The sequence below is a fragment of the Rhineura floridana genome, chromosome 3 (assembly GCF_030035675.1).
Source record: "Rhineura floridana isolate rRhiFlo1 chromosome 3, rRhiFlo1.hap2, whole genome shotgun sequence".
Classification (NCBI taxonomy): Eukaryota; Metazoa; Chordata; class Lepidosauria; order Squamata; family Rhineuridae; genus Rhineura; species Rhineura floridana.
The window spans coordinates 82,149,068-82,174,326 of NC_084482.1; the positions used below are offsets into that span (position 1 = coordinate 82,149,068).

The following is a 25,259-nucleotide window of genomic DNA, read 5'->3' on the forward strand; positions in this document are numbered from 1 at the left end:
AGCTGGAACCGATCCCACACCACCGGAGACATTTTGTAGGCAGTTTTGACTAATGTACACATTCCTGCAAGTTATTTCTTGACATATTATGCATTCTTGCATGTTATTTTCAGTCATTTATTTTTTATGCACACTTTCTCCTAACATATGCATTTTTGTAAACATTGGTTGGCAAACTGCATCCCAAAATTCGAATAAGTGCGAATTTTGAAGGATCACTATATTTCGTCCTCATATTGTTTTAGAAATTGTAGATTTGATAAATTTGGCTTGAAATGTGAATTGAATCAAAATTCTCACCCATTCCTAGTACAAGGCTGCTTTCAATGTGTAACAGTCAGAAGCAAACAACAATGAGCATTGGGAATATAGTTCTTAGTCATTAAGCCAGGGCTCTGTACAGCTTTTATTATTAAATAGGACAAGATTGATTGAATGTCCATTCTTTCAGTATGAGGTATCAAAACATTTTCCATGTTTGCTAACCTCAGTTGTTCTTTGCAGCTGTGTGTGATTGCGTGTGTGTCCTTTCTCAATATATGAAGGAGGGAGAGGCAGGACATATATTTGCTTCCATAAGGCAACCATACTTCCAGGGAGGTAAACTAAAATGCAGCCAGTATCTTCTCCAAATGAGCAAGCAATATTAATTTTGACGGAAACAGCCTTATTCCTGAGTTGGCTGGAATTGGTATGTGTAAGTTTGTAGAGTGCAAAGGAGAGACCTTGCTTGTGTGCATCTCTAACAGCTGCCATATATTTGGTTGCCATATATTTGTTACCTTTGTATCCCAGCCTTCCTCTAATGAGCTTAGTGCTGCAACATCTCTGAGATTTCTTTCTAAGCCTGCCTATTTGATGGGCAAAATGGGATTCGAACCATGTAACGAGGCAAGAAGGATTCAGCTTTCCCACTTTTCTCTCCATAGAACACAGAGCAGTAAGTAAGTGAAGGCAGCAAGGGGGAGGATTATCTGTGGCCCTCCAGATCTTCCTGGACTACTGCTCCCAACATTCCTAAGCATTAGCCATGCTGGCTGGGGTGATAGGAACTGGAACCCAACAACATCTGGCAGACTGCAGGTTCCCCATTCCAAATAAGTAAAGTCAACTGTGGGAAAACATTTGGATACCTTTGTGATTTTGGCTTTGCTAATTGTGTCTACTTCATATAGTGGAATGAGTAAAATAAAAAGCAGGGTACCGCAGTGCTGGGTCTTGGGCCCAGTGCTCTTCAAGATTTTTGTTAAGGACTTGGATGAGGAGGTGCAGGGAATGCTTATCAAATTTACATATGATACAAAATTGGCAAGGATAGGTAATATCAGAGGACAGAAACAAAATTCAAAATGATCTTGATAAGTTAGAGCATTTGGCTGAAAACAACAGTATGAAATTTAACAGGGATATGTGCAAAGAAAAAAGAAACCAAATGCACAGTTATAAGATAGGAGATTCTTAGCTTAGCAATACTACATGCCATTGATCACAAACTGAATGTGAGCCAATAGTGCAATGTGGCTGCAAAAAAGGCAAATGCTGTGTTAGGCTGCATTACAGAAGTATAGCTTCCGAATTGTGTGAAGTAATAGTTCCCCTCTATTCAGCACTGGTTAGGCCTTATCTTAACGACTGTGTCCAGTTCTTGACACCACACTTTAAGAAGGATGCAGTCAAACTGGGACAGGTTCAGAGGAGGGCAACAAAGATGATCAGGAGACCGGGAACAAAGCCCTATGAGGAGAGACTGAGAGAACTGGGCATGTTTAGCCTTCAGGAGAGAAGACCGAGGGGAGATATGATAGCACTCTTCAAATACTTGAAAGTACAGAGGAGGGCCAAGATCTCTTCTCGATCATCCCAGAGTGCAGAGCATGGAATAATAGGTTCAAGTTACAGGAAACCATATTTCAGCTGAACATCAGGAAAAACTCCCTACCTGTTAGAGTGGTACAACAATGGAACCAATTACCTAGGGAAGCAGTGGGCTGTCCAACACTGGGGGCATTACTACTATTCTATGACTCTGTGAATATATTTTAACATAATAAAAGGAAAATATATATCATTTCACATATTCTGTCTGTCAGGATTTGAAGAGAACTTCATTTTTAAGGTCCCATCACACAATACACTATAATTACAGGAAGATGTCTCTGCAGGCATGTATAGAGGAAAACATATGATCATAGAAACTCTTTTTTCTAATTGGGCATTCAAAAGCTATTCATTTCCAGGATCATTAACCTAGTAATTATTCTAATGCCTTTTTCACTCCTACAATGTGTTAATGTATGGGTACTGGTAAAGAACACCATGAAAAGCTCAAAATATATAGTGTGACTATTATGCTGTATAGTTGGAGCAATGGATAATGGATTTTGCCAGTATATCAGTAATAAATTAAAGGGGCACAGGAGTGTCTATTAGGCAAAGAAGGAGTGGGGGGGGAGGTTCTGCCATTACCAATGCCAGAATTCTACTGTTTATAAAAATGACACCTATTTACCTAATAACCTGAGCCTTTGCATATATGATCTACCAGAAAAAGTCTAGAGAGAATTGGAGGAGTCTTCTGTACAAAGAATGTTTCATAATCAGTTGAAAAAGGTCAAAGACAACCAGAGTGATGTAGTGGGGGGAATGCTGGACTTGGAATAGTGAGATGAGGATTCAAATCCCTGCTATGTTTTGGAGGTGGCTTCTGGATATGGATGAGTTTTGTCTGTGTTTGTCTACTGGACATAGTGGGATTTGAAGTGTGTGTGTTAAACTTTCAGAGGTGAAATGTCATGAAGTTAGTAGCTAAAATAAATATTATTAAGATCTAGATCAAACTTTGTACAAGAAAGGACCTACACCCTCTTTGAAATCACCTTCTGAGATGCTACTTTGAATGTCGCACCTTCAGAAGTTTTTTTTCCCCTTAACTTGTTATGATTGATCTATTTATTGGTGCTACCTCAGGGATTTTATAGTTAGTAATTTGATTATAATTTTATTGCTATTAGGTGATCTTAGTTCCTTCTTTCTTGCCTTGAAAGTTTTTAAATTGAGAGGCAGAATACAAATATTATAAATGAATGAATGAATGAGAGGAGCCTTACTATGAGCAGGAAAGTCCTTCGTGAAAATCTGAGCTCAGCCATGAAATCCCTGGATATCTCAGCAATGATCCGTCAGCCTCAGCCTCTCATCTATAGTATGGGGCTAATGGTACTGAACTCCCTGACAAGGCTGTTGTAAGAATATGGGATAGAATGTATGTAGCATATTTTGAATGGGTATAATGCATTATTAAAATATGTAAGAATAATTTCTTATAGCCTAATTCCAAGTTCTAAGTGGCCATAAAACTTCATTTCAATTTCAGCTATAATTGTGAAAAGCGCTAATACACATGCCACATTTCTTGGCCTTTCATTCTTGTTTTTCTTTATATTTAAAAAAATGCCTTTGCCCTTTCATAAAAGGATTGAGGTAGATAATAAGCCTGACCTAGTTCTTCTCTTAAAACTGCAACTGTCAGTAACTTGTTAGAGAGTTTGATCTTCTACAAGTTAATCAAGGCTCAGGAGGCTGTCCAATTGGAAATGGATGTCCTCATAAAAAAAGAGAAAAAAACCCTTCAACTTATATATTGGAAACAGAAGTTAAAACAAAAAACATGGAATAAGGTCAACAACAACAAAACTTCCAGAGATCCCAGAAAGAAAGAACAGTTCTTTCCTAGGTGTACAAATGGCACCTTTATATCTGAAATAGCAACTCATCCTGTCAGGATGACAGAGTCAGTCTTTGATTTCATCAAGGTAAGGAACTCCTGGACTGGCCCAGCCAGAACTTTATTATTATTTTATTTCCTTTGTTTTTTATTTCCCCTCACTCTCACTGTATCCTAGCCAAGAATCAGGAAAAGGACATAGGACATTGGATTTGTTGGCAAATTAGAAGATTCCCTTTCCTGTAGCCTTAGGATCGTCATGTGTCCTACTTTACCCCCAGACTGTCCACTGTTTGAAAGCTTTCTGGGTCCAAGTCCAGTACAAAGCATAGTCATGTCATGAGCCAAGGGTAAGCCTCCAGGATGAAAGGGTGGTAGAACAAGCATCCACAAAGGGTATGCATCAGAAATGGATGAATCCTGTGGTACAGCATGCTTTGGAGGGTTCTTTGGCTTGTTAGATGTGAAATGGGATCTCTACAATGTTTAAAGAGTCTGAAGTTCATTGTGATACCTGACAGATCCCTTTTGTTCTCCCCACTCCAAAATCACCTTCAAAGGTGCTTAGCGCAAAAGCCCTTGGCCCTGTTTGCCTTCCAATTGGCAGGTTTCTTACCAGGGGGCACTCCTCTGCAGTTTTCCAATTCTCCACAAAACACTGAAGGAGTTATTCTTTTTTCCCCTATATCAAGATTGTAACGGTGCTGTAGCAGAAAAAATACTTGCAGCTTATCTGCTTGAAATTTGGCACTTAGAAAGGTCAACCTTGCCTGCAATCTAGTCTATTTCTGCCAAAAGTAAAAAAAAAAAAAATACATTTAAAGGTATAAAAGAATAAACATTTAAAGTTGTCCAGTACAAAAGCCCCTGGATCGATTTGTCTGTAATTTGGCAGGTTTTATCTACTCTGGAGGTATGCCTGTACATTTCATCCACTTCTTTGAAAAGGGGAGTCATAGCCATTTTTTTAAAAAAATACCTCAATAGTGAATAAAGGAGGGAAAAATTAAGCAGACTTGGATGGACTCCAAGCCAAATCAGGCAGCCTGTGAACTACCATGGACCAAAACAGGCTGTTTCCCAATGTGCAAAATCAGGGTGCAAAGTGCAAAAACTGAACTGAAGCTTGTGCTTAGTACACACCCCTAGTAGAAATAACTTTAATTAAAGCGGCCAGAGGAAAAAACACAAGTGCAACTGGCATATTTAGAATGTCGAGGTCACAGTCTTCCCCATATGGTGAGATGCATTTTAATTACAGTAATTATTTCTAAATGTGCCTCCACATGCATAAATTAGCATATGCAGATTTTATGCAAATTTATACTCACTTATGTGACTGCCCCATATAGGCTAGAGGCTAAGAGCAATGCTCCTCTAGATACTAAGATACCTTTTCTCCAACTCGAGGCATTCTCCTGTTGTTGCTGCCAACCAGAGTGATAGAAGATGCCCCCCATGCAGTGGAGAGTTGATTGTTAAACTAGGGCCACAAGTGTTATATCAAAACTGGTAAGTCTTGTCAAAATGCAGGGCCAGCACCAGACTGCAATGGGCTCTCAAAGGCAGCACTGTTGCTGCCACTGGGGGCTTAAATAGGCTGGCCACTCCTGCCGCCATCTGAAGTGATGGGAAGTATGTGTGCACAGCATGCTGATGCAGCAATGTGGGAAGTGGCACGGCTAGCTGTCGCCAGCAGTGGAGGGTTGCCTGGGAGTGTGGTTCCCATTCCGTGATCCATGCCAGCATCGGGTTGTGAGGTGGACGCTCCGTGACCCGATGCTAGTGCAGATTGTGGAGCGGGAGCTTCACTTGCCCATCCCAGCTGCAGGGGTCCTCAGCCGGTGCCCAACCTGGCCACCTACCGGCACTGGGCCTGTCAAAATGGCTTTTGCCTTGAAGGATTCTGGGAGTCTATCCTGTGTGAGTCCAAAGGGTAAAATATATGCTGTAGCTGGCTTGTGAGAAAGAAAACTTTTTCCCAACAGCTTCTTCAGCTAATTGGTGGTGTGAGCTCATCTTTTTCATCTGTGCTCTGATAAGACAGCCTTTCCAAGTGCATGGCTGTTCTCGCTAAGTGTTTTCACATGCCCAAGCTGTGAAGTTCTCATCATGAGTCAAGGCCTAGAAACTTCTGTTCAGGTTGCCACTCTGATTAGCTAGAGCCCGTCCCAGGTCCAGAAGGTTCCGTCAGTTCTACCTTTTAATTTATCCTGTGTTTAGGTCCATAATTTTCTTCCCATTTGCAATTTCTGATTAGGTTTAGGATCTGCTTGCTGTTGCTGTGTGGCTCCTATAAAAGTATTTTGAATACTTTGTTTATTGCCCACTACCCCCTGCCTGTGTTCCTGTCCTGACTTGTGTGTCCCTGAGGGCGTCAAGCATTCTTGCTATCCTAGAACTCTGTTGGTATGTAGTAAGTTATAGTGAGAGTTTATCATTTTATTCCTTTGGATATTTCTCAGCTATCTTTTTCAAACTTGATGTTTAGGGCCTCACCTGTTTGGGTGAACTGGGTTAAAGGATTTTTATACTGATCTTTTTCTGTATTTTTGAATTTTTATGCACTTAATGTATTCATCTGCATTTTCAAAATATTAATAAAGCTACCTCATATATACGCTGTGTATGTTTTGCAGGGGAACTCGGATCTAAATCTACCTCCTAGGCCCGTTCTGGCTACAAGGCTGCTGAAGAAGTGTTTTTGGCTTAAGGCTCCAGGAGCAGAGAGTGTGGCTTTTTAGCTCTTATTCCTTTGGAATCCTAGGCAAGTCCTCTAAAGAGCCTTGTGGTGTTTTTCCCCTGGGTGGGGTGGTGGCAACAGACAACCTGGCTGGTCTGTGGCTGTTTGGATTAGCTCTGGTGAATTGGCACCTGAAGGGTATGAAACAAGGATGCTTAACCCTTGACAAAAATAGCTGAGATAAGGCTGAAACAAAAGATATTTCCTGATAATATTTGCCTGAAAGCCGGTAGACAGGCAGGCATGGGGCAAAGGGACTGAATCTCTTCAGATTTCAGAGGTGTGAGGTGAAAGTAGGAGTGGGAGAGGTTTTGTAGAATGATCTTCCTTGTGTCCTTTATTTTATTCAGAAGCCACTGTCAGAATGATGCTTCATCATAATAATTTTCAAATATCAGGAGGGATGGCAGCTAGGATGGTATGAATGACTAGCTAGGAGCTCAACCTTTTAATCCTGGAAATCACCATGAATGCTATGATGTCATGTAGTATTGCTCTATAGTGGTAATGGGTTAAAAATGGTACCCTGCATGTGGTGAGTTTCAACCTTCACCTATTTAATTTCATGTGGGTGACCTTGGGCCATTCACTGACTCTCAGCCTAAATTACTTCACAGGCTTGTTGTGAAGATAAAAATAGCGGGGAAGAATTATGTACACCACTTTATGCTCCTTAGAGCTCATGGTGGGATGTAATAAACAAACAAACTGTAACATTTTGGGGTAGAACTTCCTTGGATATTTGCAAGGCTGCAGTCTGGACATATGTGCACAGGCCCCCAGACATGCTGCATCTTCTGTAATAATAGAGAATTGTACAGAAGGTTCTGATTCTTAATATGCAGATAGGCAAACATCATCAGTCTGCACAGGAGAAAATGCTGCTTTTACATGTCAGAAGCGTTTTCTGTACAACTGCAGGCTGGTCTTTTGCTTACCACCAAGTCTTCTGGCTGTTCTTCATTCAAGGACACATGGAAAGAAGGGGGGCATGCAAGGTCGCAAAGGGACAATCAGTCTTTAGTTCCTTGGTTATTTTTCTTGTCAAAAGTCTGTGTTATTTATCTCATTATACTTCTTGTTATAATTTCTCTTCCCCCCCCCCGCATGGACAGAGTGTTTCCAAATGTGCCAGTTCCAGTTCAGCAAGACACAAAAGATCCTCCCCTAGGTGATGTCCTTCCCCCTGAGGGGAGGTACTATTGTGGATGCAGACAGTGCCTTCTGAATGCATGGAAGAGGGGGAATTTACAGGAAGCACAATGCTCTTTTTTCCTTGCCACTCTCTGCTGCAAATAGATGAATGTCTGAGAAGCTGTTATTTACTAAGTATTCATGAGAAAAGAGGACTCATGGCTAGCTTCAAATTATCCAGAAGGGACTGCATCAGAATTCTTATTACATTCAGCCAGCAGTTGGCACCTCTTGCAGCACACTCAGTGACCAAACACTTGCGTCAACAAAGGTAATAATTAATTGGCAAGATTCATTGCACTACACACATTGTAGATACTGGGAGAAATACTATATGCAATTGCTTGTTTCACTTCTTTCTATTATGTTGGATTCTCTGGTTAGAATGCATCAACTGTTTTTTTCACTGCCTCTGGATTAACAGTAAATATCAAGAATTGAATGTCAGGCATTGAGCTTTCTACCTGTTTTAAAATCTGATCAGCTGCTTTTATTCTTATATAAAACTATTCAACAGGTCTACAAAAAGTCACTATTCTTCCTATACTTGTTGCTGGTTGTGTTAATAAGTGTTTTAATTCTGACTTCGCTAAAATAAACTTGAAAGTAGATTTCAACTTGATTCTATGTATGTTATCCATTAAACCTAGTACAGTCTTAACAAATGCAATGTGATATTCAGAGTGTTACAAAATGTTCCCTTCCCTTCCCAGTAGCTTCAGAGATATGCACACATTGCTTGGGTACACAATGAAAAAGCATTAATATTTCTTACTTATATAGCTTAGGTCACTATTAGGAATGCAGTGGTTATCCATTATTTCTGTTTCCCCAAGTGACAATTCCAAATTCAAAGTTGCGGATAAGCGTCCTGAATAAAACATATCTCAGTTATTGCGGATCTGCAGAAAAAGAAAAGTGGTAACGTGTGCAATCAAGCCAATTGCATGGAACAGAGAAGCAGCACAACAATGGAGAACATTATGAGTACTACTTAGACCAGATGGATGACACAAAAGACTATCCAGTCTTTGATTTGAATGGGAAATAATGATGAGCACTAGTTAGACTGGATACTTGCTCAACAGCTGCCTTTAAATGGAAAACAATGCACAATAATCTTAGGATCTGAACTAACATGCAAGCAAACATACTAAATAATTAAGAAAAACATTTTCCTTGTGAGCATGGATCCTAAACATGCAGAATGCTTTTTCTCATGGTAGAAATTTCTATAGGAATAATAGGTTTTGTACATTGCTAGTAATCGCTATTACATTTATTACCATGCAGTGATGATTATATATATGCTCTTAATGTAGGTTTATCCTAGAGTGCATTGTCGTGAATGGAATGTAGAAGTTCCATTTTTACCATTTATCCATTCCATTTGTAGGATCCACAATCTGGTCACAGAACCAATATTCTGTGTTAGCATGTTCTAAATTGGCAAATCAATTGGTTCCTAATCACAGATTTTATATAATTGGATCAACTTGGCTGACCAGTGGTTATTGGTGTGTCCATTAATAATTTTACAGAAACGTTAAAAAGAAACAAATATTGACGGATGCGTTTAGGAAAATGGTTACCTCAGAAATATAACAGGTATTTGGCTCTTTTTACCTGACGTTTGTGCAGTGTGGTAAAGTGTCAACTTATTGTTTGAATATATTTCATTGGAAATTAAGTGACATGAAAGACCTCAGTGGCATCTGGGTATTTTGAACGTTAATGGATTAGTCCTCTAGACACTATGTTTTTTGTAGCGCATGACAGATTATATAGATCTATACAAAATCCAGAGGAATTTATTTATACAGTATTACATGTAAAGCAGTCTTTAATTATAGCTATATAGAATAATATACTATCTCTAATTAGTGCTGTAGAATGGATGCAAAATGAAGTACATTTGGCAATCAGCAGTCATTATACAATAGCATGATCACATCTGTTCATATTAACAGATAAGCAGGGAACAAAAAACAGTGTTTGATTCATCCTCTAAAACAGTCTGAGCAAAATATTGTATCTAACTCTCTAAATATCTTGTGCTGACTTTGATCTGATTAAGGACCCAATAAAGTAACCACAGATGCAAGTTTTCTAGTGCATCTGAAATTAAAATCCACTATATTTCAACAGTCTAAATGGCTGAAACATACAGCAGCTGAAATGATTATAGGCATAGTGTAAACGTATTATAGAAAGCTTTTAAAATCTCTGAGGCTGCAGGTGTAGGATTTTAGCAAAACTCATTGAGGCATGCAGTATTCTGCCTAAATACACCAGTACAAAATTAATTAGGCAGTTGATCACATAATAAATGAATGATTGATAAGCTAATGGGAATAAACAGCTATAAATCAATAACAAAGTAGATTATTTTACTAGATGCAGCTGATTCAGTTCTTGTATGTACAATATTGTGTGCATTACGGAAGATACTTTTAAAAGGAAAATAATTTTGAAAATGAGAACTCAAGTTACAGTATTTATCTCTGCTGGAAACTATAATGTGTAAGCAATGTCAAATTTGCAGATAGACTTATCTGGAAGTAATTCTCTAAGATAGCTGCTTGAAAAGCACATCAAAGCCCACTGAAATAATGAGACTGGCTCCAGCTGTTGGATTCCAACAGCTTTTGATTTGTGCTCTAGTAGAAGCTCCAGGTTTTGATCCTCTGTTGATAATTTCCATGGTATTGAAGTTGATTTGTGCATTATTTAAAAACAGACAGCCGACAGCAAACAAGGGTGAATTTGCACATTGTATCTTAAAGGGCATTTTGTTTCTGGTTTGAAGATTATAGCTTCCCATTCCCTTGCTCAGTCACAGCTAATGTAGCTGAAAAAGTACATATTTGCCTCCATCGGTCCCCCCCCCCCGAGACTTTAAAAGCAAAAACAAAATAGACAAGAACACTAGATGCTAGTGGCCAGATTTGGGGGATCACAAATTTTGGGTTCCTATTGATATCTTCTAGATAAGGAAAAAATTATTAGTTCATCTAATCTCCAAAACGCACCATAACATTCTTCTTCCTGAAAGCCTTAGAAGGTTCTTGCCTGTATACAGCAGCCTTTAATTTAGTTGGTAGCAGCTATTTAACTATGTTTTTTTTAATGAAATATTCATTGCAGGGTTACTAACATTGAACCATAAAAATTCATAAGCTATATTGTTAGGATGGTAAACTTTTATATCTGGTTAGAGTAAAAGAAAATGCAGTAGATTTGGGTTTGTGTGTGTGATTTCATTTATCAGATGAATATCCATTTTACATATAATCTCTTCCTTCGGATGCTTGATCACATCAGACTTTTTCCAGCAAGAATGAAAATGAGGATTATTAGTCTAGATTCTCTTAGAACAACCATTCACAGAAGCAGTGGCTCCTTTCTTGTCAGGAGTGCTAAAAAAAGCGAAAAGCAAACAAAGCTCCAGATATTCAGTTGCGAGTGAAGGGGCGAAATAAGACAAGGACACATCAGCTTGGGTTGAACAAGGGCCACTTTATTAAACTATACAAAAACACCTTTTAAAGTGACCTGCAGAGGGAAACCTAGGTGCGGAACTATCTATAAGCAAGCATCTTGCCATACAGCTCACAGGCGACCAGCCCCTGCTTGGGACAAGGGCAAGCCCCATCTGCTTACCCCTTCTGCCAGCCACACCCAGTAGGTGAGTAGGGGGGCCTTCTCAGGTCACCACCCCCCGGGGCCGCACAACCCTCGGGTGAATGAGTTAAGTTGGCCCCAAAAGCAGCCCATATCCTGCCCTCAAGCCGCAAAGCTCTGACAGACAGGCCTCTGGAACTGCCAATCACCTCCAAAGGTGCCTAAGGGGGCCACCGACCTGTCCTTACCTATTTCCCTTTCCGCACCTTCCCGCCACAAAAATGGGACAAATCTCTATTTAGTCCCCTTTTACCCACTGCCGAGAAGCACCTCTCGCAGACACCTCTGCAGGTCTGCCAAAAAGACATTACCTGCGTCAGACAGGTGAATGCCATCGGCCCTGTACAGTTCACCCATCCAATCCTGAATGCAGGGTGTGAAATAGCCAACCCCCCCTGCCCCAGAACAGCCAACCGAATTTGCCGGTTGACCTTCTTTCGCGCTTGGTCCATCCCTATCGGGCTCCAGACACCACGCCAAACCCTTCGCGGGAGTATGTCTGACCAAAGCAGATGTACCCAAGGCCGACATTGCCTTATTAACTGCATGCCATGCCTGCCTGCCAAACTGAGGGCCATGCCCTTTCGTTGCAACTGAGGGCCATGCCCTTAAGTAACTGAGGCCATCGTTGCCTCCTGAACTGCATGTCCACACATGCCTGCCAAACTGAGGGCCATGCCCTTCCGTTGCCTCCTGAACTGCATGTCTGCACATGCCTGCCAAACTGAGGGCCATGCCCTTCCGTTGCCTCCTGAACTGCATGTCTACACATGCCTGCCAAACTGAGGGCCATGCCCTTCCATTGCCTCCTGAACTGCATGTCCGCACATGCCTGCCAAACTGAGGGTCATGCCCTTCCGTTGCCTCGCCAACTGCATGTCCGCACATGCCTGGCAAACTGAGGACCATGCCCTTAGGTAACTGAGGCCATCGTTGCGTCCTGAACTGCATGTCTGCACATGCCCGCCACCTGAGGGCCTTGCCTCAAATACTGAGTTGGGAATGACCACCATATGTGGAGATGTCCGCACTGAACCAAGCTGGGACAAAGTGGGTAGGAGCCCGTCCCAAAGTATTCCTCACCAGCCAAGCCACCACACTGCAGCCCATTGACTGAGGCCTAACTGTAAGCCCAGGATAGGGTGCGCAGCTGCTCCATCCCTGTCCAGCAACGTTGCCGGTCCATCAATGCTATACAGGTACAACTCCCTTCCATGGAGACATCTGATTACTGGAGGGCCCGTCGAGACAAATCTCCCTTGGATCCGGCCACCACCTCACCTATCCTAAAAGCTCCAAAAACCAGCATAAGGGCTGCCGCCTGGAATAGTCTGGCTTCATAGCTTGAGGAGCATACTGTTTTTCACTGGCCCACCATACTCAATAAAATGTCCCATGAGAAAGGGCAACGGGGATCGAGGGTGGCAGGGTGTTCTCTAGCCCACCCAGCTAACATACGGCGGACTCTGAAGTCCCTGGAATAAGTGGGAAAATCATCAGCCTTTACCTCGAAGTGCTTGGACTGAGAGGCCCAGTCTCCAGCCATTCACTAGGCAATCCCAGCAGGTGACTCACTGAATAGGCCACTCTGGTGCATAGCCCTTGCCGGCCCAGAAGTCCTGGGAAAAACCCCTCCTGCATTCTGATAGCTGTTGAGCATGCTGGGGCGACAGACCGGCTTATGGCCATCTTTGACTCTGCTCCCCAATCTCCCAATGTGCAGTTGCACAGCACAGCTGAACCGCTCCACCTGAGTCTACCTTACCATGCTCCAAAAGAAAACATTAAAATCTGGGCACTAGAGAACAAAGGAACAGACAAGGGCCATAACCCTACCTAAAATGGACGGGAGAGTTCCCAAGCCTCACTGCCTATAAGTCCAAGCCTGCAGCCGGCACAAAATCCCCGATGCATCCACGGACTTCCAGTTCTACCTCCCAGCCCTACCTAGAGATGCTATGGACCTTCAGCCTGCAGTTCAGAGGCTCTAGCCCTGAGCTATGTCACGTAATTCTACAGCAAGTTAGTTCTTCTCCAGGAGTGTGGGAAAACTAGACCAAATGATTTGGGCAAGAATATAAAATGTAACCTGCAGTTTGGCTCTAATTTCTTGATCAATATTTGATCACAACAAGCATTAAATTATTATACAGCCACAAACCTGAACCTGTAGTAAGGCTGTGGAAGCCCTGCTACGACCTCATAAACCACCGGAAAAGACCTCTAATACCTGGAGGGCAGACAAGAAACACTTTCTTGGCCTAACTGGCATGAAACCCTTACTGACTGACCACATGAGTATGATTGGTGGTGAATTAGGTGGTATGCCCAGGAAGGTTAACACCGGGCAGGATGGTCCATTGACACAGCCATTAAGATGAACCAGTTACATAGCCATTCCATAATCTGTGACATCAGGTGTTAACATGCATCCAAATTTTTTTTATTTTTTTTACCCTCTCATCCCAACAGCCCCTTCAAGGAAGGAGCTGAAGCGCTCCATGCGAGAATAGAGCAGCCTATATGTAATGCTCTACCTCATAGAATTGGCTGAAAAGGCAAAAACCCAGCAGCTATAAATCCCCTTGTATCCCCACAGTAGATGAAAAAACAGATTAGATGTCATACTTTCCCATAGGCAGTGCATTAACTAACTGGTAGGAAGCCATTACTGATTGCCATTGCGTCTATGCCCAAGACAAATTTAAGAGCGCAGGCCCTTAAGGCAAGCCCTGAGACTACAATATGGGATCCAGAAACTGAAAGAAAACCCCATAACAAAACAAACCTCCCCAGGAACTGGGCAGTCTGCAAGCAAGGTCCCAGTAACAGGGAGGAACGCTTTCCTTGAGCAGCTACTGCTGGGTGCTTCTCCTCACTGCTGTGAGTGCCACTGGCCTCATATTTCCCTGTTTCACATAAAGAAAGGAAATAATTTATGAGTAAGCACACTTTCCCAGCCACCATTTTAGTGCAGCTAACCCAGTTCCCCAAAGCACAGATACTGGAGATATGGCGCTGCCACCCATATTTGGCCGACTGCAGCGGCCTCCCCCTTGTAGGCTTCCAAACACCTATCATAATAGATGTCTAAAATGCAAAATTAACATCCTATATCCCTTTCTAGTAAATGATATCATAAATCCAAGAGCAGCAGATGCTGAGGATGTGTTGCTGTCACCAATATGTGGCTGCACTATAGCAGGTTTTCCAACACATATCAAAATAGATGAGCCAATGCAACAGTTGCACGCTATATGTAATTCCAGGTAATGATATCAGAAGTCCTACCTAAAATGTAATTTCAGGTAATGATGTTTCGTTGTTGGTGCCACAATCCTCAGTAAAGGGGGGAAGAGTCTGCCTGGACCTTAAAAGGCAGCCCTATGGCAATAAGACTCTAAGATCCTGTAATATGAGGGATCTCTATTAGGCAAATTGGGCTTTCCTCTTTATTCCTATTCCTCAATCAATATGATTACCATCTGCTAAACTTTCCATTCCTAACTAAATTCAGGTAAATGCCTCTTCTGTCTCAGAGTGAACAAATAGCCTGAAATTAACACTTGGAATGCAAAAGGACCGCTCACTTAAGATAGAGCGATTTAGACATTTTCTAGCAAACTGTTATCTCCGCCCTTATTATCATATAACTATGAAAGGCCCAAAGGCTAAAAAGGCTCACTAGGCCCCACCAATATACTAGTATGTAGTATAATAATCATATAATTAAGTACTTCAAACCTCATACATGCCCGGGCCTAGCAAGAAGTTGTACCTATGTCTGGGCCTAGCAAGAAGTCATAAGCTTCACAAAAGGGCTCTGCCATCACATCATGCATCCACCCTATAATAATATAATAAAGAACCAACCTGTGTATATCATCAGGGGGGCTAAGCTGGATAACCTGCGGGGGTGGGCAATCCTCCCCCTATGTCTGGGCCTAGCAAGAAGTCATAAGCCTCACAAAAGGGCTTGGGCATCACATCATGCATCCACCCTGTAATAATATAATAAAGAACCAACCTGTGTATTGTCGGTGCGTGCGTATAGAGATCATACAAGGAAGAAATCCAAGTGTCGCATAGAACAGTAAATGAGCCAGGCCAGGCAAGTTTCTTGTAAGAGTCTTTACTAGGCAAAGACATTAGACACAGTTCTCTCCACAAACGACTTTTCCCCCACACAGAGCTTCTGCAAGAGTCCCTTCTTATCTGCTTGCCAGCCAGCTGCTGACCTTGGCAAACCTGGCGCTCTGTTCTTCCAGCTTAACCCTTCTGCTTCAGGTTTCACTCTCTCTGCTAAAAACCCTGTCTGTGAGTCTCACAGCATGCTTCACTGACCAACATGTATATCATCGGGGGGGGGGGGCTAAGCTGAACCTGTTGGGGGGAGAGTGCTCAGAGGAAACTTAAACTAGAAGGATTAGACACAATTTCTTTTGTTCGTCCCTTTTATTCTGATTTATTTTTAATTTCCCTTTATGTGCATGAGTCTGTCTTTAACCAGTGTATTAGCATGACTATATTTAATTTTGTTTGTATATCCAGTATAGTCTCATTTATTTTTAAACTTCCTGTGTCTTTCTTTTAACCAGCAGCAGCACTAACGTCGCGCTGCTCAATAAAAAGCCTCAATCAACCCCTCCACAACTGCTAGGTGGGGGGGGTATCGGAAGTGCCGCTGCTAGGCCCCACTACGAGGCCCACTGGTCAGACCCCTTTACGAGGCCTGCCCCAGTCGCAGCCACGCCGCAACGTTACCACCCACAGCTGTTGGGGCTCCCAAAACCCCCTCTGGGGGTAACCAATTAGGCCTAATAGGCCCAACCAACGCCGACTGTCCCGCAGCTTTCTCTGCTATGTCCCTCGTCATCCTCTCATCGCTTGCTGAAAGAGGAGGTAGGAGGGGCGGCCTGGCCTTAAATAGGCCCATGGCCCCTCCCCTCCCTGCCGCACGTCACGCACACATAACGCTGCGACACACGACGTTGCCCTTAATGAAGATGGCCGCGGCAGCATCGCTCCCTTCTTGCAACTATGCCCCGCTTATCCATGCTGCGCAGGTAAGTGGGGCTTCATTTATGGATTATGAAAGTGATTGTCTAAGTGTTGCAGGAAAAGATAGAATCCTACAGGTAAGACAAATCGGATCACTTTGACATAATTTAGGCAGTTTTCTTATGTTTTTTCATTTTTTCTTATATATTTAGGCTGCAGTCCTAATCTTACTTACCTGGGAATAAGCCCCATTGAATTCAATAGGACATACTTCTGAGTAGACATAGTTAATATTGTGCCATTAGATCCTAAGTTTCTGCTGATGGGAGTGTCCCATAAGTGGAGTTCCTCCCACCAGTGGAAGGAGGTGGCATTCTGCTAGCACGTTGGGGAGACAGTCTGGACCAGCATGAGAAGTGGCACAGGAAAAAGAGGAGACTGGCAAAAACAAACCAACAAAGAAGCCTGCCTCGTCCCTGTAGTCTAACAGGTGCCACCTCCTGGATTTCAGTTCCCTCCACAAATGGAATAAACACTTCCATTCATGGAGGTCTCATTAGGATCCCAGCCATAATTATTAAAGGATCTTCCTCTATTGGTACCTTTCTCTTAAATATCAGATGAAATTATATTTTTAAAAAGTGGAACTTTATTACCACACTTGCTCGGAATATGTGTCTAGTCTGAGTAGATGTTTGAGGGCTCCTGCAGGTGATCTGTTTATTCAGCATTCATCCTGATTTGCTTGCATAAAACTTATGAAGTGGTTAGACTATGTGCAGTCTTTATGGAGTAGTCATTCTGATTTGTTTATGGTGTAGTTATATGTCAACGAGCATTCATCCTGATTTGTTGTAGGGTGTATATATCTTCACCCCACATTTTTCAATGTATTTCTCAGGCATGTTCCAAATTGGAAAAAGTAGTATTTTTGTTTTTTTTAGTAGATTTATTCTCCTAGGGAAACAGAGCACTTTAACCCACTTTAAATGTGCAAACCTAAAGTTTGGCATGTTTGAATCCCTCCCACAAAATATTTACAGTCTGGAGGCACTCTGAAACACAATTTTCTGCGTTCAGGAAACAAGCCCTTCCAGAACATGTATGTCTGTGGGGAAGTTATCTCTAGCACTACAGGAACTTTTTCCCTTCTGCAGCTCTGGCTCCATCTGTGCTATACATTTAAAGTAGTACTACTTTAAACTACTTTAAACTGTCATGGCTTCCCCCAAAGAGTCCTGGGAACTGTAGTTTGTTAAAGGTGCTGAGATAGAGGCAGTCTGTGATTATTATAATTTTGTCTTAGATGAATTGCCAGAGGCATCAGCATTAAAAGTTTTTTTTTAATGGAAAACCCCCCACTACAAACAGGTATGTCTGCAGCAATTTTTGCTTGGACCCTCCAAAATACCTTCTGTTCCCCACCCCCTTTATTCCCCATCTCAGAATTTGAGCCATGAGCTACCACCTGAGAACTTTCAGGCTATTGCTGTCCCAGCTGCTTCAGTCCTTGCAACTCCCCAATGAGAGGTTTTCACACTGGTTAAAAACAGGAGAGAGTGCTTAGGAGCTATTGTGACAGCCACACACACATGATTCCATATTCCAGAAATCCATCAGAGCTCCAACAAAGTTAGATCCCATTCAGTACTGAGTAGAAGCATCAGGACCCATTAGTCTTCAGGGCAGACCATTCTAAGCAGCCTCCTACCCCTATAAAAGTCAGAGTTGCTAAAAGTCCAACTTGTGTGTGCGTGGGTTTCTTCAGAGGGCTTTGGAAATTCTATATTAGTTTTGTATACAAAGGGTTGTCTGGTTGCAGCAATAGCACCTCCATCCTTTCTTTACCTTTTCAGTAATTGGCTTTCTACCACTACAAGCAGCAGCAGAGGTACTGTCATTTCCCCCTCCTACAATGTCTCCTTAGAAAGGCATTGCATCGTGACATTGTGTTGCTTCAGTGGCATGGGGAAGCCACCAGGGTAGTAAGCTCCTACTCTTGAATCTAACATAGACTTTTGGAATGGGGCTTTGCCCATGACCTAGCCCCAGGATTCACGTTAAAACAAAACCTTCTCTGAGCACTTTTAGCTCAGCTCTACATAAGGCCTTCACACAAAGTACACACAATCCTTATTACTTTCCAATTTATTGCTCCCAAGAACAGGCGGTGAATACACTACTCTCCCTCTCTTTTTTTCTGGTTATCAAAAGCATTGTTTCAGTATTCAGTTGTGTTTGAATATTTATCTATTCACAGCCATGCTACAGGTATGTGTCACATTTAGCACTGATAGAGACAGTTTTTACTATCTTACAGACCTACCCGTGTTTGAAAGCCTTGATTCATTCCTTTCCCATTTTTTTTCTGCTGAATGTAAAGGGATAGCTGTCTTTTTGTCTAGGCACACTTCACTGTTCTTTTGAAGGCTCTACACACGGCAGGGTAGTAAGCTAGGGAGGGCACTTATCTTCAGTGGTAGGCTATTTTCCACGAGAACATATATTTTCAGTCTCCTAGGAACTAGACGTGTATTTGTTTATATTGAAGATCCAGGTTACTTTTCATCTATGCTGTTTTGTTGCTCCAGTCCCCTCATCCTGACTTCTAAGCTCCTCTGCCTCTGACATCAATCGCACAGAGCCCGCATAAGGATCAAAGAGCAAAGCTGAAAGCAGAATTTAGACTTGCTAACAGTGTAATGGAACAATTGTACAGTGGCCAGGTGCACTGTATGTCATACTTGAAGAAAACAATAATAAATAAAATATTGGATGAAATGGAGGCATCTTGGCAATTGTTGAGCATCTGAGGTGTTTTTCTTCGTTTGCTTCTGCATTTTCCTGCAATTTTATTCATTTTTTTCTTCCACAAGAAATAGACCAATATTCTGCAATTTGCCCAACATTTTGGGCCAACTTTGCTTTCACGTTGATAGTTTGACGATCAACCCACCATAAACGTGTTTTCCCCACTATTTCTTTTTAAAAGCATGCAAAGTGCTCAATAAAATAGAGCACTAAGGAGAAGTGCATGCACATTGTGCACTAAAATAGAACTCCCGAGTAGAGGTGTACAACCCCTATTACTACTGTAACAGGATGGAACAAAAAACACCTTTCTTGCCTCAGCTGTTATCTCCTGTGTTTTCTTTTCTTTATTGCTATATTCACAGCACAATCCAATGCCCCACAGGAGATCAGCTATGCCTGTGGAACTCTGTTCAAATAGGAACTTCCCATGGCTATTGATGATAGCATAGGAAATGCTCTGTCCACTCATGGGGATTCTCATATATTATACTCTTAGCTCATAGAACAAGCAGACAAGATCATTTGTATGCTTGCAGGATCCCTGCAAGTGCACACCAGAGTAACTAGATCATGACCCAAGTGTTTTAGAAATTTAAAATGTCTGTGTTATGTGTATGGACGTTTTATTTTATTTGGGTTAACTGCAAAAGAGTAAATTTTATCTTCTCACCTGAAATGCATGTCATCACTATTTTCTGTCAGATGTTTGGCATGTATATTTGCCACCACACCAAATCCAATCTATTTATGGCAACAGAATGACAGTCCTCTAACTTAGAGTGTTGAACTACGACCTGGGAGAGCAGGGTTCGAATCCCCACTCAGCCATGAAACTCACTGGGTGACCTTGCACCTCTCAGCCTCAGAGGAAGGCAATGGTAAACCACCACTGAATAACGCTTACCATGAAAACCCTGTTCATCGACTTGAAGGCAGTCCATTTCATTTTTCAACCTCTCTTTGGCCAATTGTTCTACAGGAGGGATGGGAAATCTACAGCATTCCAGGTATTGTTAGGCCATCAACCATGGTGGCTTGAGCTTATGGAAGTCAGGGAGCCACAGGTTCCACATCCCTATTCTACAGAGTCATTCCTTTTGCTGAGCAATGTTTGTATATGATAACTACATTATTTATTCCTTTTTAAAAAAAACCTTTCTAACATGTGACCATCAATTCTAGAATGAGTCTAGTAGCGAATCAGTAAATTGTTATTAGAGGGATTTTATGATTTTCTGTTCCTGAATTAAAACTTCATATTCACAAAAAAACAACAATAGAGTCTTGGAGCAATTTAAAGAATAACAAATTTGTTATGGCATAAGCTTTCGTGAACTACTGTCCAGTTCATCAGATGCATCAATTGCTATCGTGAATCACCTGTATGTTGGCCCCCAATTTTGGATGGTTCTTAAAGGATAACATTTCATGCATCTGATGAAGTGGACTCTTTATACCATAATAAATTAGTTGGTCTTTAAGGTGCTACAAGTCTCCATATTCAGTGGTGCGCTACTTTTTTTAAAATGCAAAAGCTTAACACAGCTACCCTTCTGGAAATTCATATTCATTAATGGACAACTTTCATCTTTGCTATATTATCACTGGGGCAAAATTAGATAGGGTTGCTGGCAATATATTGAGAGGCCCAAATCAAACTGCTGCTTGGGAAAGGGGCTATCCCCCAAACCCCCCATAGTGTTTTACCAATCTAAATCTTCCCACCAAAGCTGCTGTTTTCCTCACAACAAAAATGATTTGGATCTGCTTTGTGAATACATTGCATACCCATTTTTGAGGGTACCAATTTGCAGGAAAGTGCCTCTGTATGTGAATATAAAGGTTTTGCACATCTCAATACAGGACACTTCTTAAAGAATATTGCAAAAATGTTTTATTTGCCACGCTAGGGAGTGAGTAGAAGCAGTGTGTGATTTATTCTTTGACCTGTCATTATAGTTGAGCATTTAAAGGCTTCTTCTAATACACTCTTTGGAATCTCACTGGACTCTAGAGATACATGAAAATATTGCAAGTGTTGTGGTGCATAAAGCACTCACCTGTTGGCATAGAATGTGCCAGTTCCGACAGTGAAGTCTCTTATGGGGAAGTAGGAAAAAGTTTAGGCCTTTTCTCACCAAAAAAGTTCAGATGCTTCAGCATATACGTACTGTATTATGTGGAAACTGCCCCCATCAGTTTGCAGAGTTAATCTGCACATGCAAATAACCATTGCTGGACTAGCTATATGGCTTTCTATGTGTTATTACTAACAGGAAATCCTCTCCTGTTTAATCCAATAGGAAAAGCTGTCAATTTAAGGGTGTTACATTTACTTTTTGGTTCTGTGGACTAAGTAGTATGAGTATGCATGGATGTATTTCTTTGGGAGAGAATAGTACTGAATGTGGCTGAGCCTTTCAGAATAAAAACAGATTAAATTACAGGCATAATGAGTCTGATGTAGGGAGAAAGACAGCAGGAACCAAAACTAATATCAGCTTGCATTATTTAGCCATTCTAGTGCCATACAAAAGATGCTTACTATCATCTTTGGTTTGGGCAACAATGATTGAAATGAATTAAAGAATTCTCAGATTGTCTGCAAATGTACCTTTAGACATCACTGTGTATGCAAAAACAAACTTATATTCTGAATCCCTTGGGCAGCTGAATTTCATTTCACCATTTGCTATATAAGGAAATGTATCATAACTTGGCCATAATCAGAGTAAACACTATTATTTATTTATTGTTCCCACTACAAAAAAATGGTACAACTTTCTTCTTTTTATCCTTGCTTTTCCCACCCATTTTTGCCCTGAGAATCCTATTAGTAGAGAGCTGAGCAACTGTTTCATCAGAAATAATTATGCCTTACTTTTTAATGTAAGTACTGAAGAGCTGTATAAAGATTAGAAATACGTTTGAACCCAGCATTACTTGATGTTATTTTCCTTGATGTACCGAGGTTCTTGGGGGTGGGGAGTGAAACAACATGTCCTTTTGAAAGCTCAGAGCAAAGTCACTTTAAAAGAGCTGCAGCAAGTAGTTCACTTGATGTAGAGAGGAAAAAAAGAATTGGGATCTATCAGAAATATTCAACCTGGTGTATATGTCCCAGCTCATAGTGATGTAAACCCCACATAATCCCCAGTGTTTCAAGGAGACAAGATTTCTTTTAAAAAATAAAAGAATACTAGGAAAAGTAGTGGTGCTGGTTGCCCTCATTTTAAAAATGAAATAAAACTGTAATTTCCAAGAAAGTAGCAAAAATGGCTAATTCTCACTTTCTCTACAAAAGGGATTGGTGGTGAAAGGACACCTTTAATTAATAAGCGCTATCACCATTGCTTTGGTAACAAGCTGTTGCAAATGAATCTCTAATTGCATCAGATTCAGAATAGAGTATTTTATAAAAGTTCACGTGACTCCTAAGTGTTATTCTTTGCAGTATCTATTCCTCCCTCTTGTATCTGATTAAAGAAGGTGAATCACACTAAACTGATATGTGTAAAACTGTTTCTGGAATCTGTGCAGTTTAGAATGTTCAAACAAAATTTTGAGGTGGTATGTAAAGAATGTATTTCTATATCATTATAATCATAAACCCATAACATTATAGGGAGCATTTACTAACACAGAATGCAACTGTTTGCTCAAGTAAATACTTAAGCAAGCACTAAAGTGGGGAAGGTTCTTTTAAAGGGAATATTAAAAAACTGAGATTTAGCCAAATCTCTTGCCTTAAAGCAAAACTATTTTTATTTAAACAAAAAAATTCTCTTTTAGCAAGGCAATCATGTGCGCCACTAGGCTTCAAAGTGCTTTGTTTATCCCCATGATGTATGTACCCTATCTGCACAACTAAATCTTCCAGTGGGAAAAATGCACAAAAGGAGCATTTTAGAAGTGTTTGTTTGCATCCTTAGAATTTACTTTAAAATATAAAAAGCATGGCTGCACATAGTCAAATTAGTCATGCACGAAGGCCTGTGTGCAGATCACTAGAGCTGGAGGCTTTGAAGTTCAAATTCCAGTTTAAAGTTATAAATGGGATTTGCATGCTTAGACCCCCATTTTGTTGTTTTAAATTGGGCATATTTGTACTTATTAGGGCTGCAATCTGAATAAATGCATTTCAATCTATTAATTAGAATCATAGAGCTGGAAGGGGCCTTGTAAGATATCTAGTCTAATCTACTTCAGGCAGGAAATCCAGGGCTTATTTATTTATTATATTTATATACCGCCCCATAGCCGAAGCTCTCTGGGCAGTTTACAGCAATTAAAAACATACAAATTTTAAAACACAAAAAACAATTTAAAAACACAATTTCATTTTTTTAAAAAAACAAGTATGACAGGGCCCTTGGGCACCAGCCTGCCCCAGGCCCACAATGCCCACCCGTGCCTACCTCTTCTGCTGTGTTAAATGCTGGCTGCGTTGTGGGAGCATACCTGCTATCAACCAAGATGGTAGACAAGGCTTCCCCAAGGGGCTGATGCCTCCGCTGCCATCTTGGTTGATGGCACGCATACACATATACGTGTGCTTGTGTGCTTGCCATCAAACAAGATGGCAGCAGAGACATCAGCCCATTAGGGAAGCGTCAGCCACCATCTTGGTTGATGGCAAGCATGTGTGCAGCATGGCCAGCATTCATCCCAATGGTAGAGGTAGAAGTTGCAGGCCTGCACGGTTCGGGGTGTGCCTGAGAGTTCCCTCTCTGCTGATACTGACGTGGATCATGGAACAGGAGTGCTACCCACCCAGCTTAAGGAGGGCCCCTAACCAGGGCCCAAACTGGCCACTCTCTGGGGCCAGCCCTGCTTAGAGCATCCCTGACAGATGGCTCTGTAGCGTCTGGTTGAAGACTTCCAGTGTGAGAGAGTACACACGCAGAGAAAGAGTAATTGGTTCCATTGTCAAACTGTTTTTACCATTAAAAGGTTTCTTGCAATCTTGTAATGTTCAACCAAAATCTATCCTCCTGTAACTTAACCCCCTTTTTAAATCTATTCCTGCCCTCTGAGCCAACAGGGAACAATTTTTTGCCCTAAATTGTTAGACTTTTAGTTGATTTATCAGTTAATCTACTGGAAGCATTTCTTCTCTGTTTTCCCCAACCCCGTCCACAACATCTGCAGCCCACTCTCCATTCTCCCAATCCAGCCAAAGGTTCTTCATGGGGCCCATGACAATTGTCCTGGTACAGGTATGCTTCTGCAGCTGAAATCATACAGTAATGTAACTGGGACTGGTGGTACAGGTGCTACACAGTCCAGGTGTAGTGACTCTGACTCAGTAATGATATTTTCTAGGTCGGTGAGAGTAAAAAACTGAATATCGTTCCTCAGAGAAAAGGTGAGATAGAAATGTAATAAAATGAATAAATAAATTTAAACATACCCCAGGGAAAGGTTTTATTTACAAGCTATTCTCATGTAAACTACTTTAATAATGAGAATTCTTTGACTTATCAGTAAAATAAAAATAAGAACCAGAACATGGATTGGATCCAATTGTGCCCTTCTACTGAAAGAAGGGTTGTTTCAGACTTGGCAGAAGAATGCTCTGTGAGAAGTTACCCCAAACCAAGAGGAGTTCTGCATTTGCACAAGCTCTTGCATAAAAGCTGGTTCCCAAAACCTTTTTATATCCCACTAGAATATATACACTACAGACTCCATTTTCTTTCCTTTCTATTTTATAAACTGCAAGGGTGGGGAACCTTTTTAGCTCTGTGCACCAGATCCTTATCAGTTGGGTGAGGCTGCCAATTTATCAATTACATGACATCATTATGATATCACATGATTGACTGGTGGGTGGGGGCACCCACCTGTCTGATTCCCTTAAGTCTCTATGATTGGCGGTTTAAAGGGTGAAGGACGAGGCTGGCAAAAGCATTTTCTGATCTCCCTGCATTTCCCTTGTAATTCTCCCTTTAAATTGGGGACTTAAAAGGGGAGAGGAAGACTTGGACTTCCCTGCTAGTGATGTCAGCAGGTGGGTCAGTGGGTGTGGTTTGGGGAAAATGGCCTTGGGGGCCAAATGGGACACCGTGAAGAGCCATGATTGACTTGGAGACCGTA

General features: G+C 41.5%; 1 long non-coding RNA gene across 2 annotated transcripts in view; it reads right to left on the reverse strand.

Annotated features, from left to right (window-relative positions):
- The window catches only part of LOC133382202 (uncharacterized), a 96,291-nt gene extending 80,746 nt beyond the window's left edge, over positions 1-15,545 (reverse strand). Inside the window, exons 1-2 of one of the 2 annotated variants that reach the window (XR_009761843.1) lie at positions 15,373-15,545; positions 8,437-8,563 (exon numbers count right to left, since the gene is read on the reverse strand). This is a non-coding gene — a long non-coding RNA (uncharacterized LOC133382202). The remainder of the gene's footprint in view (positions 1-8,436; positions 8,564-15,372) is intronic. The other variant, XR_009761842.1, reaches the window with a different exon arrangement.
- Positions 15,546-25,259: the final 9,714 nt, after the last annotated feature.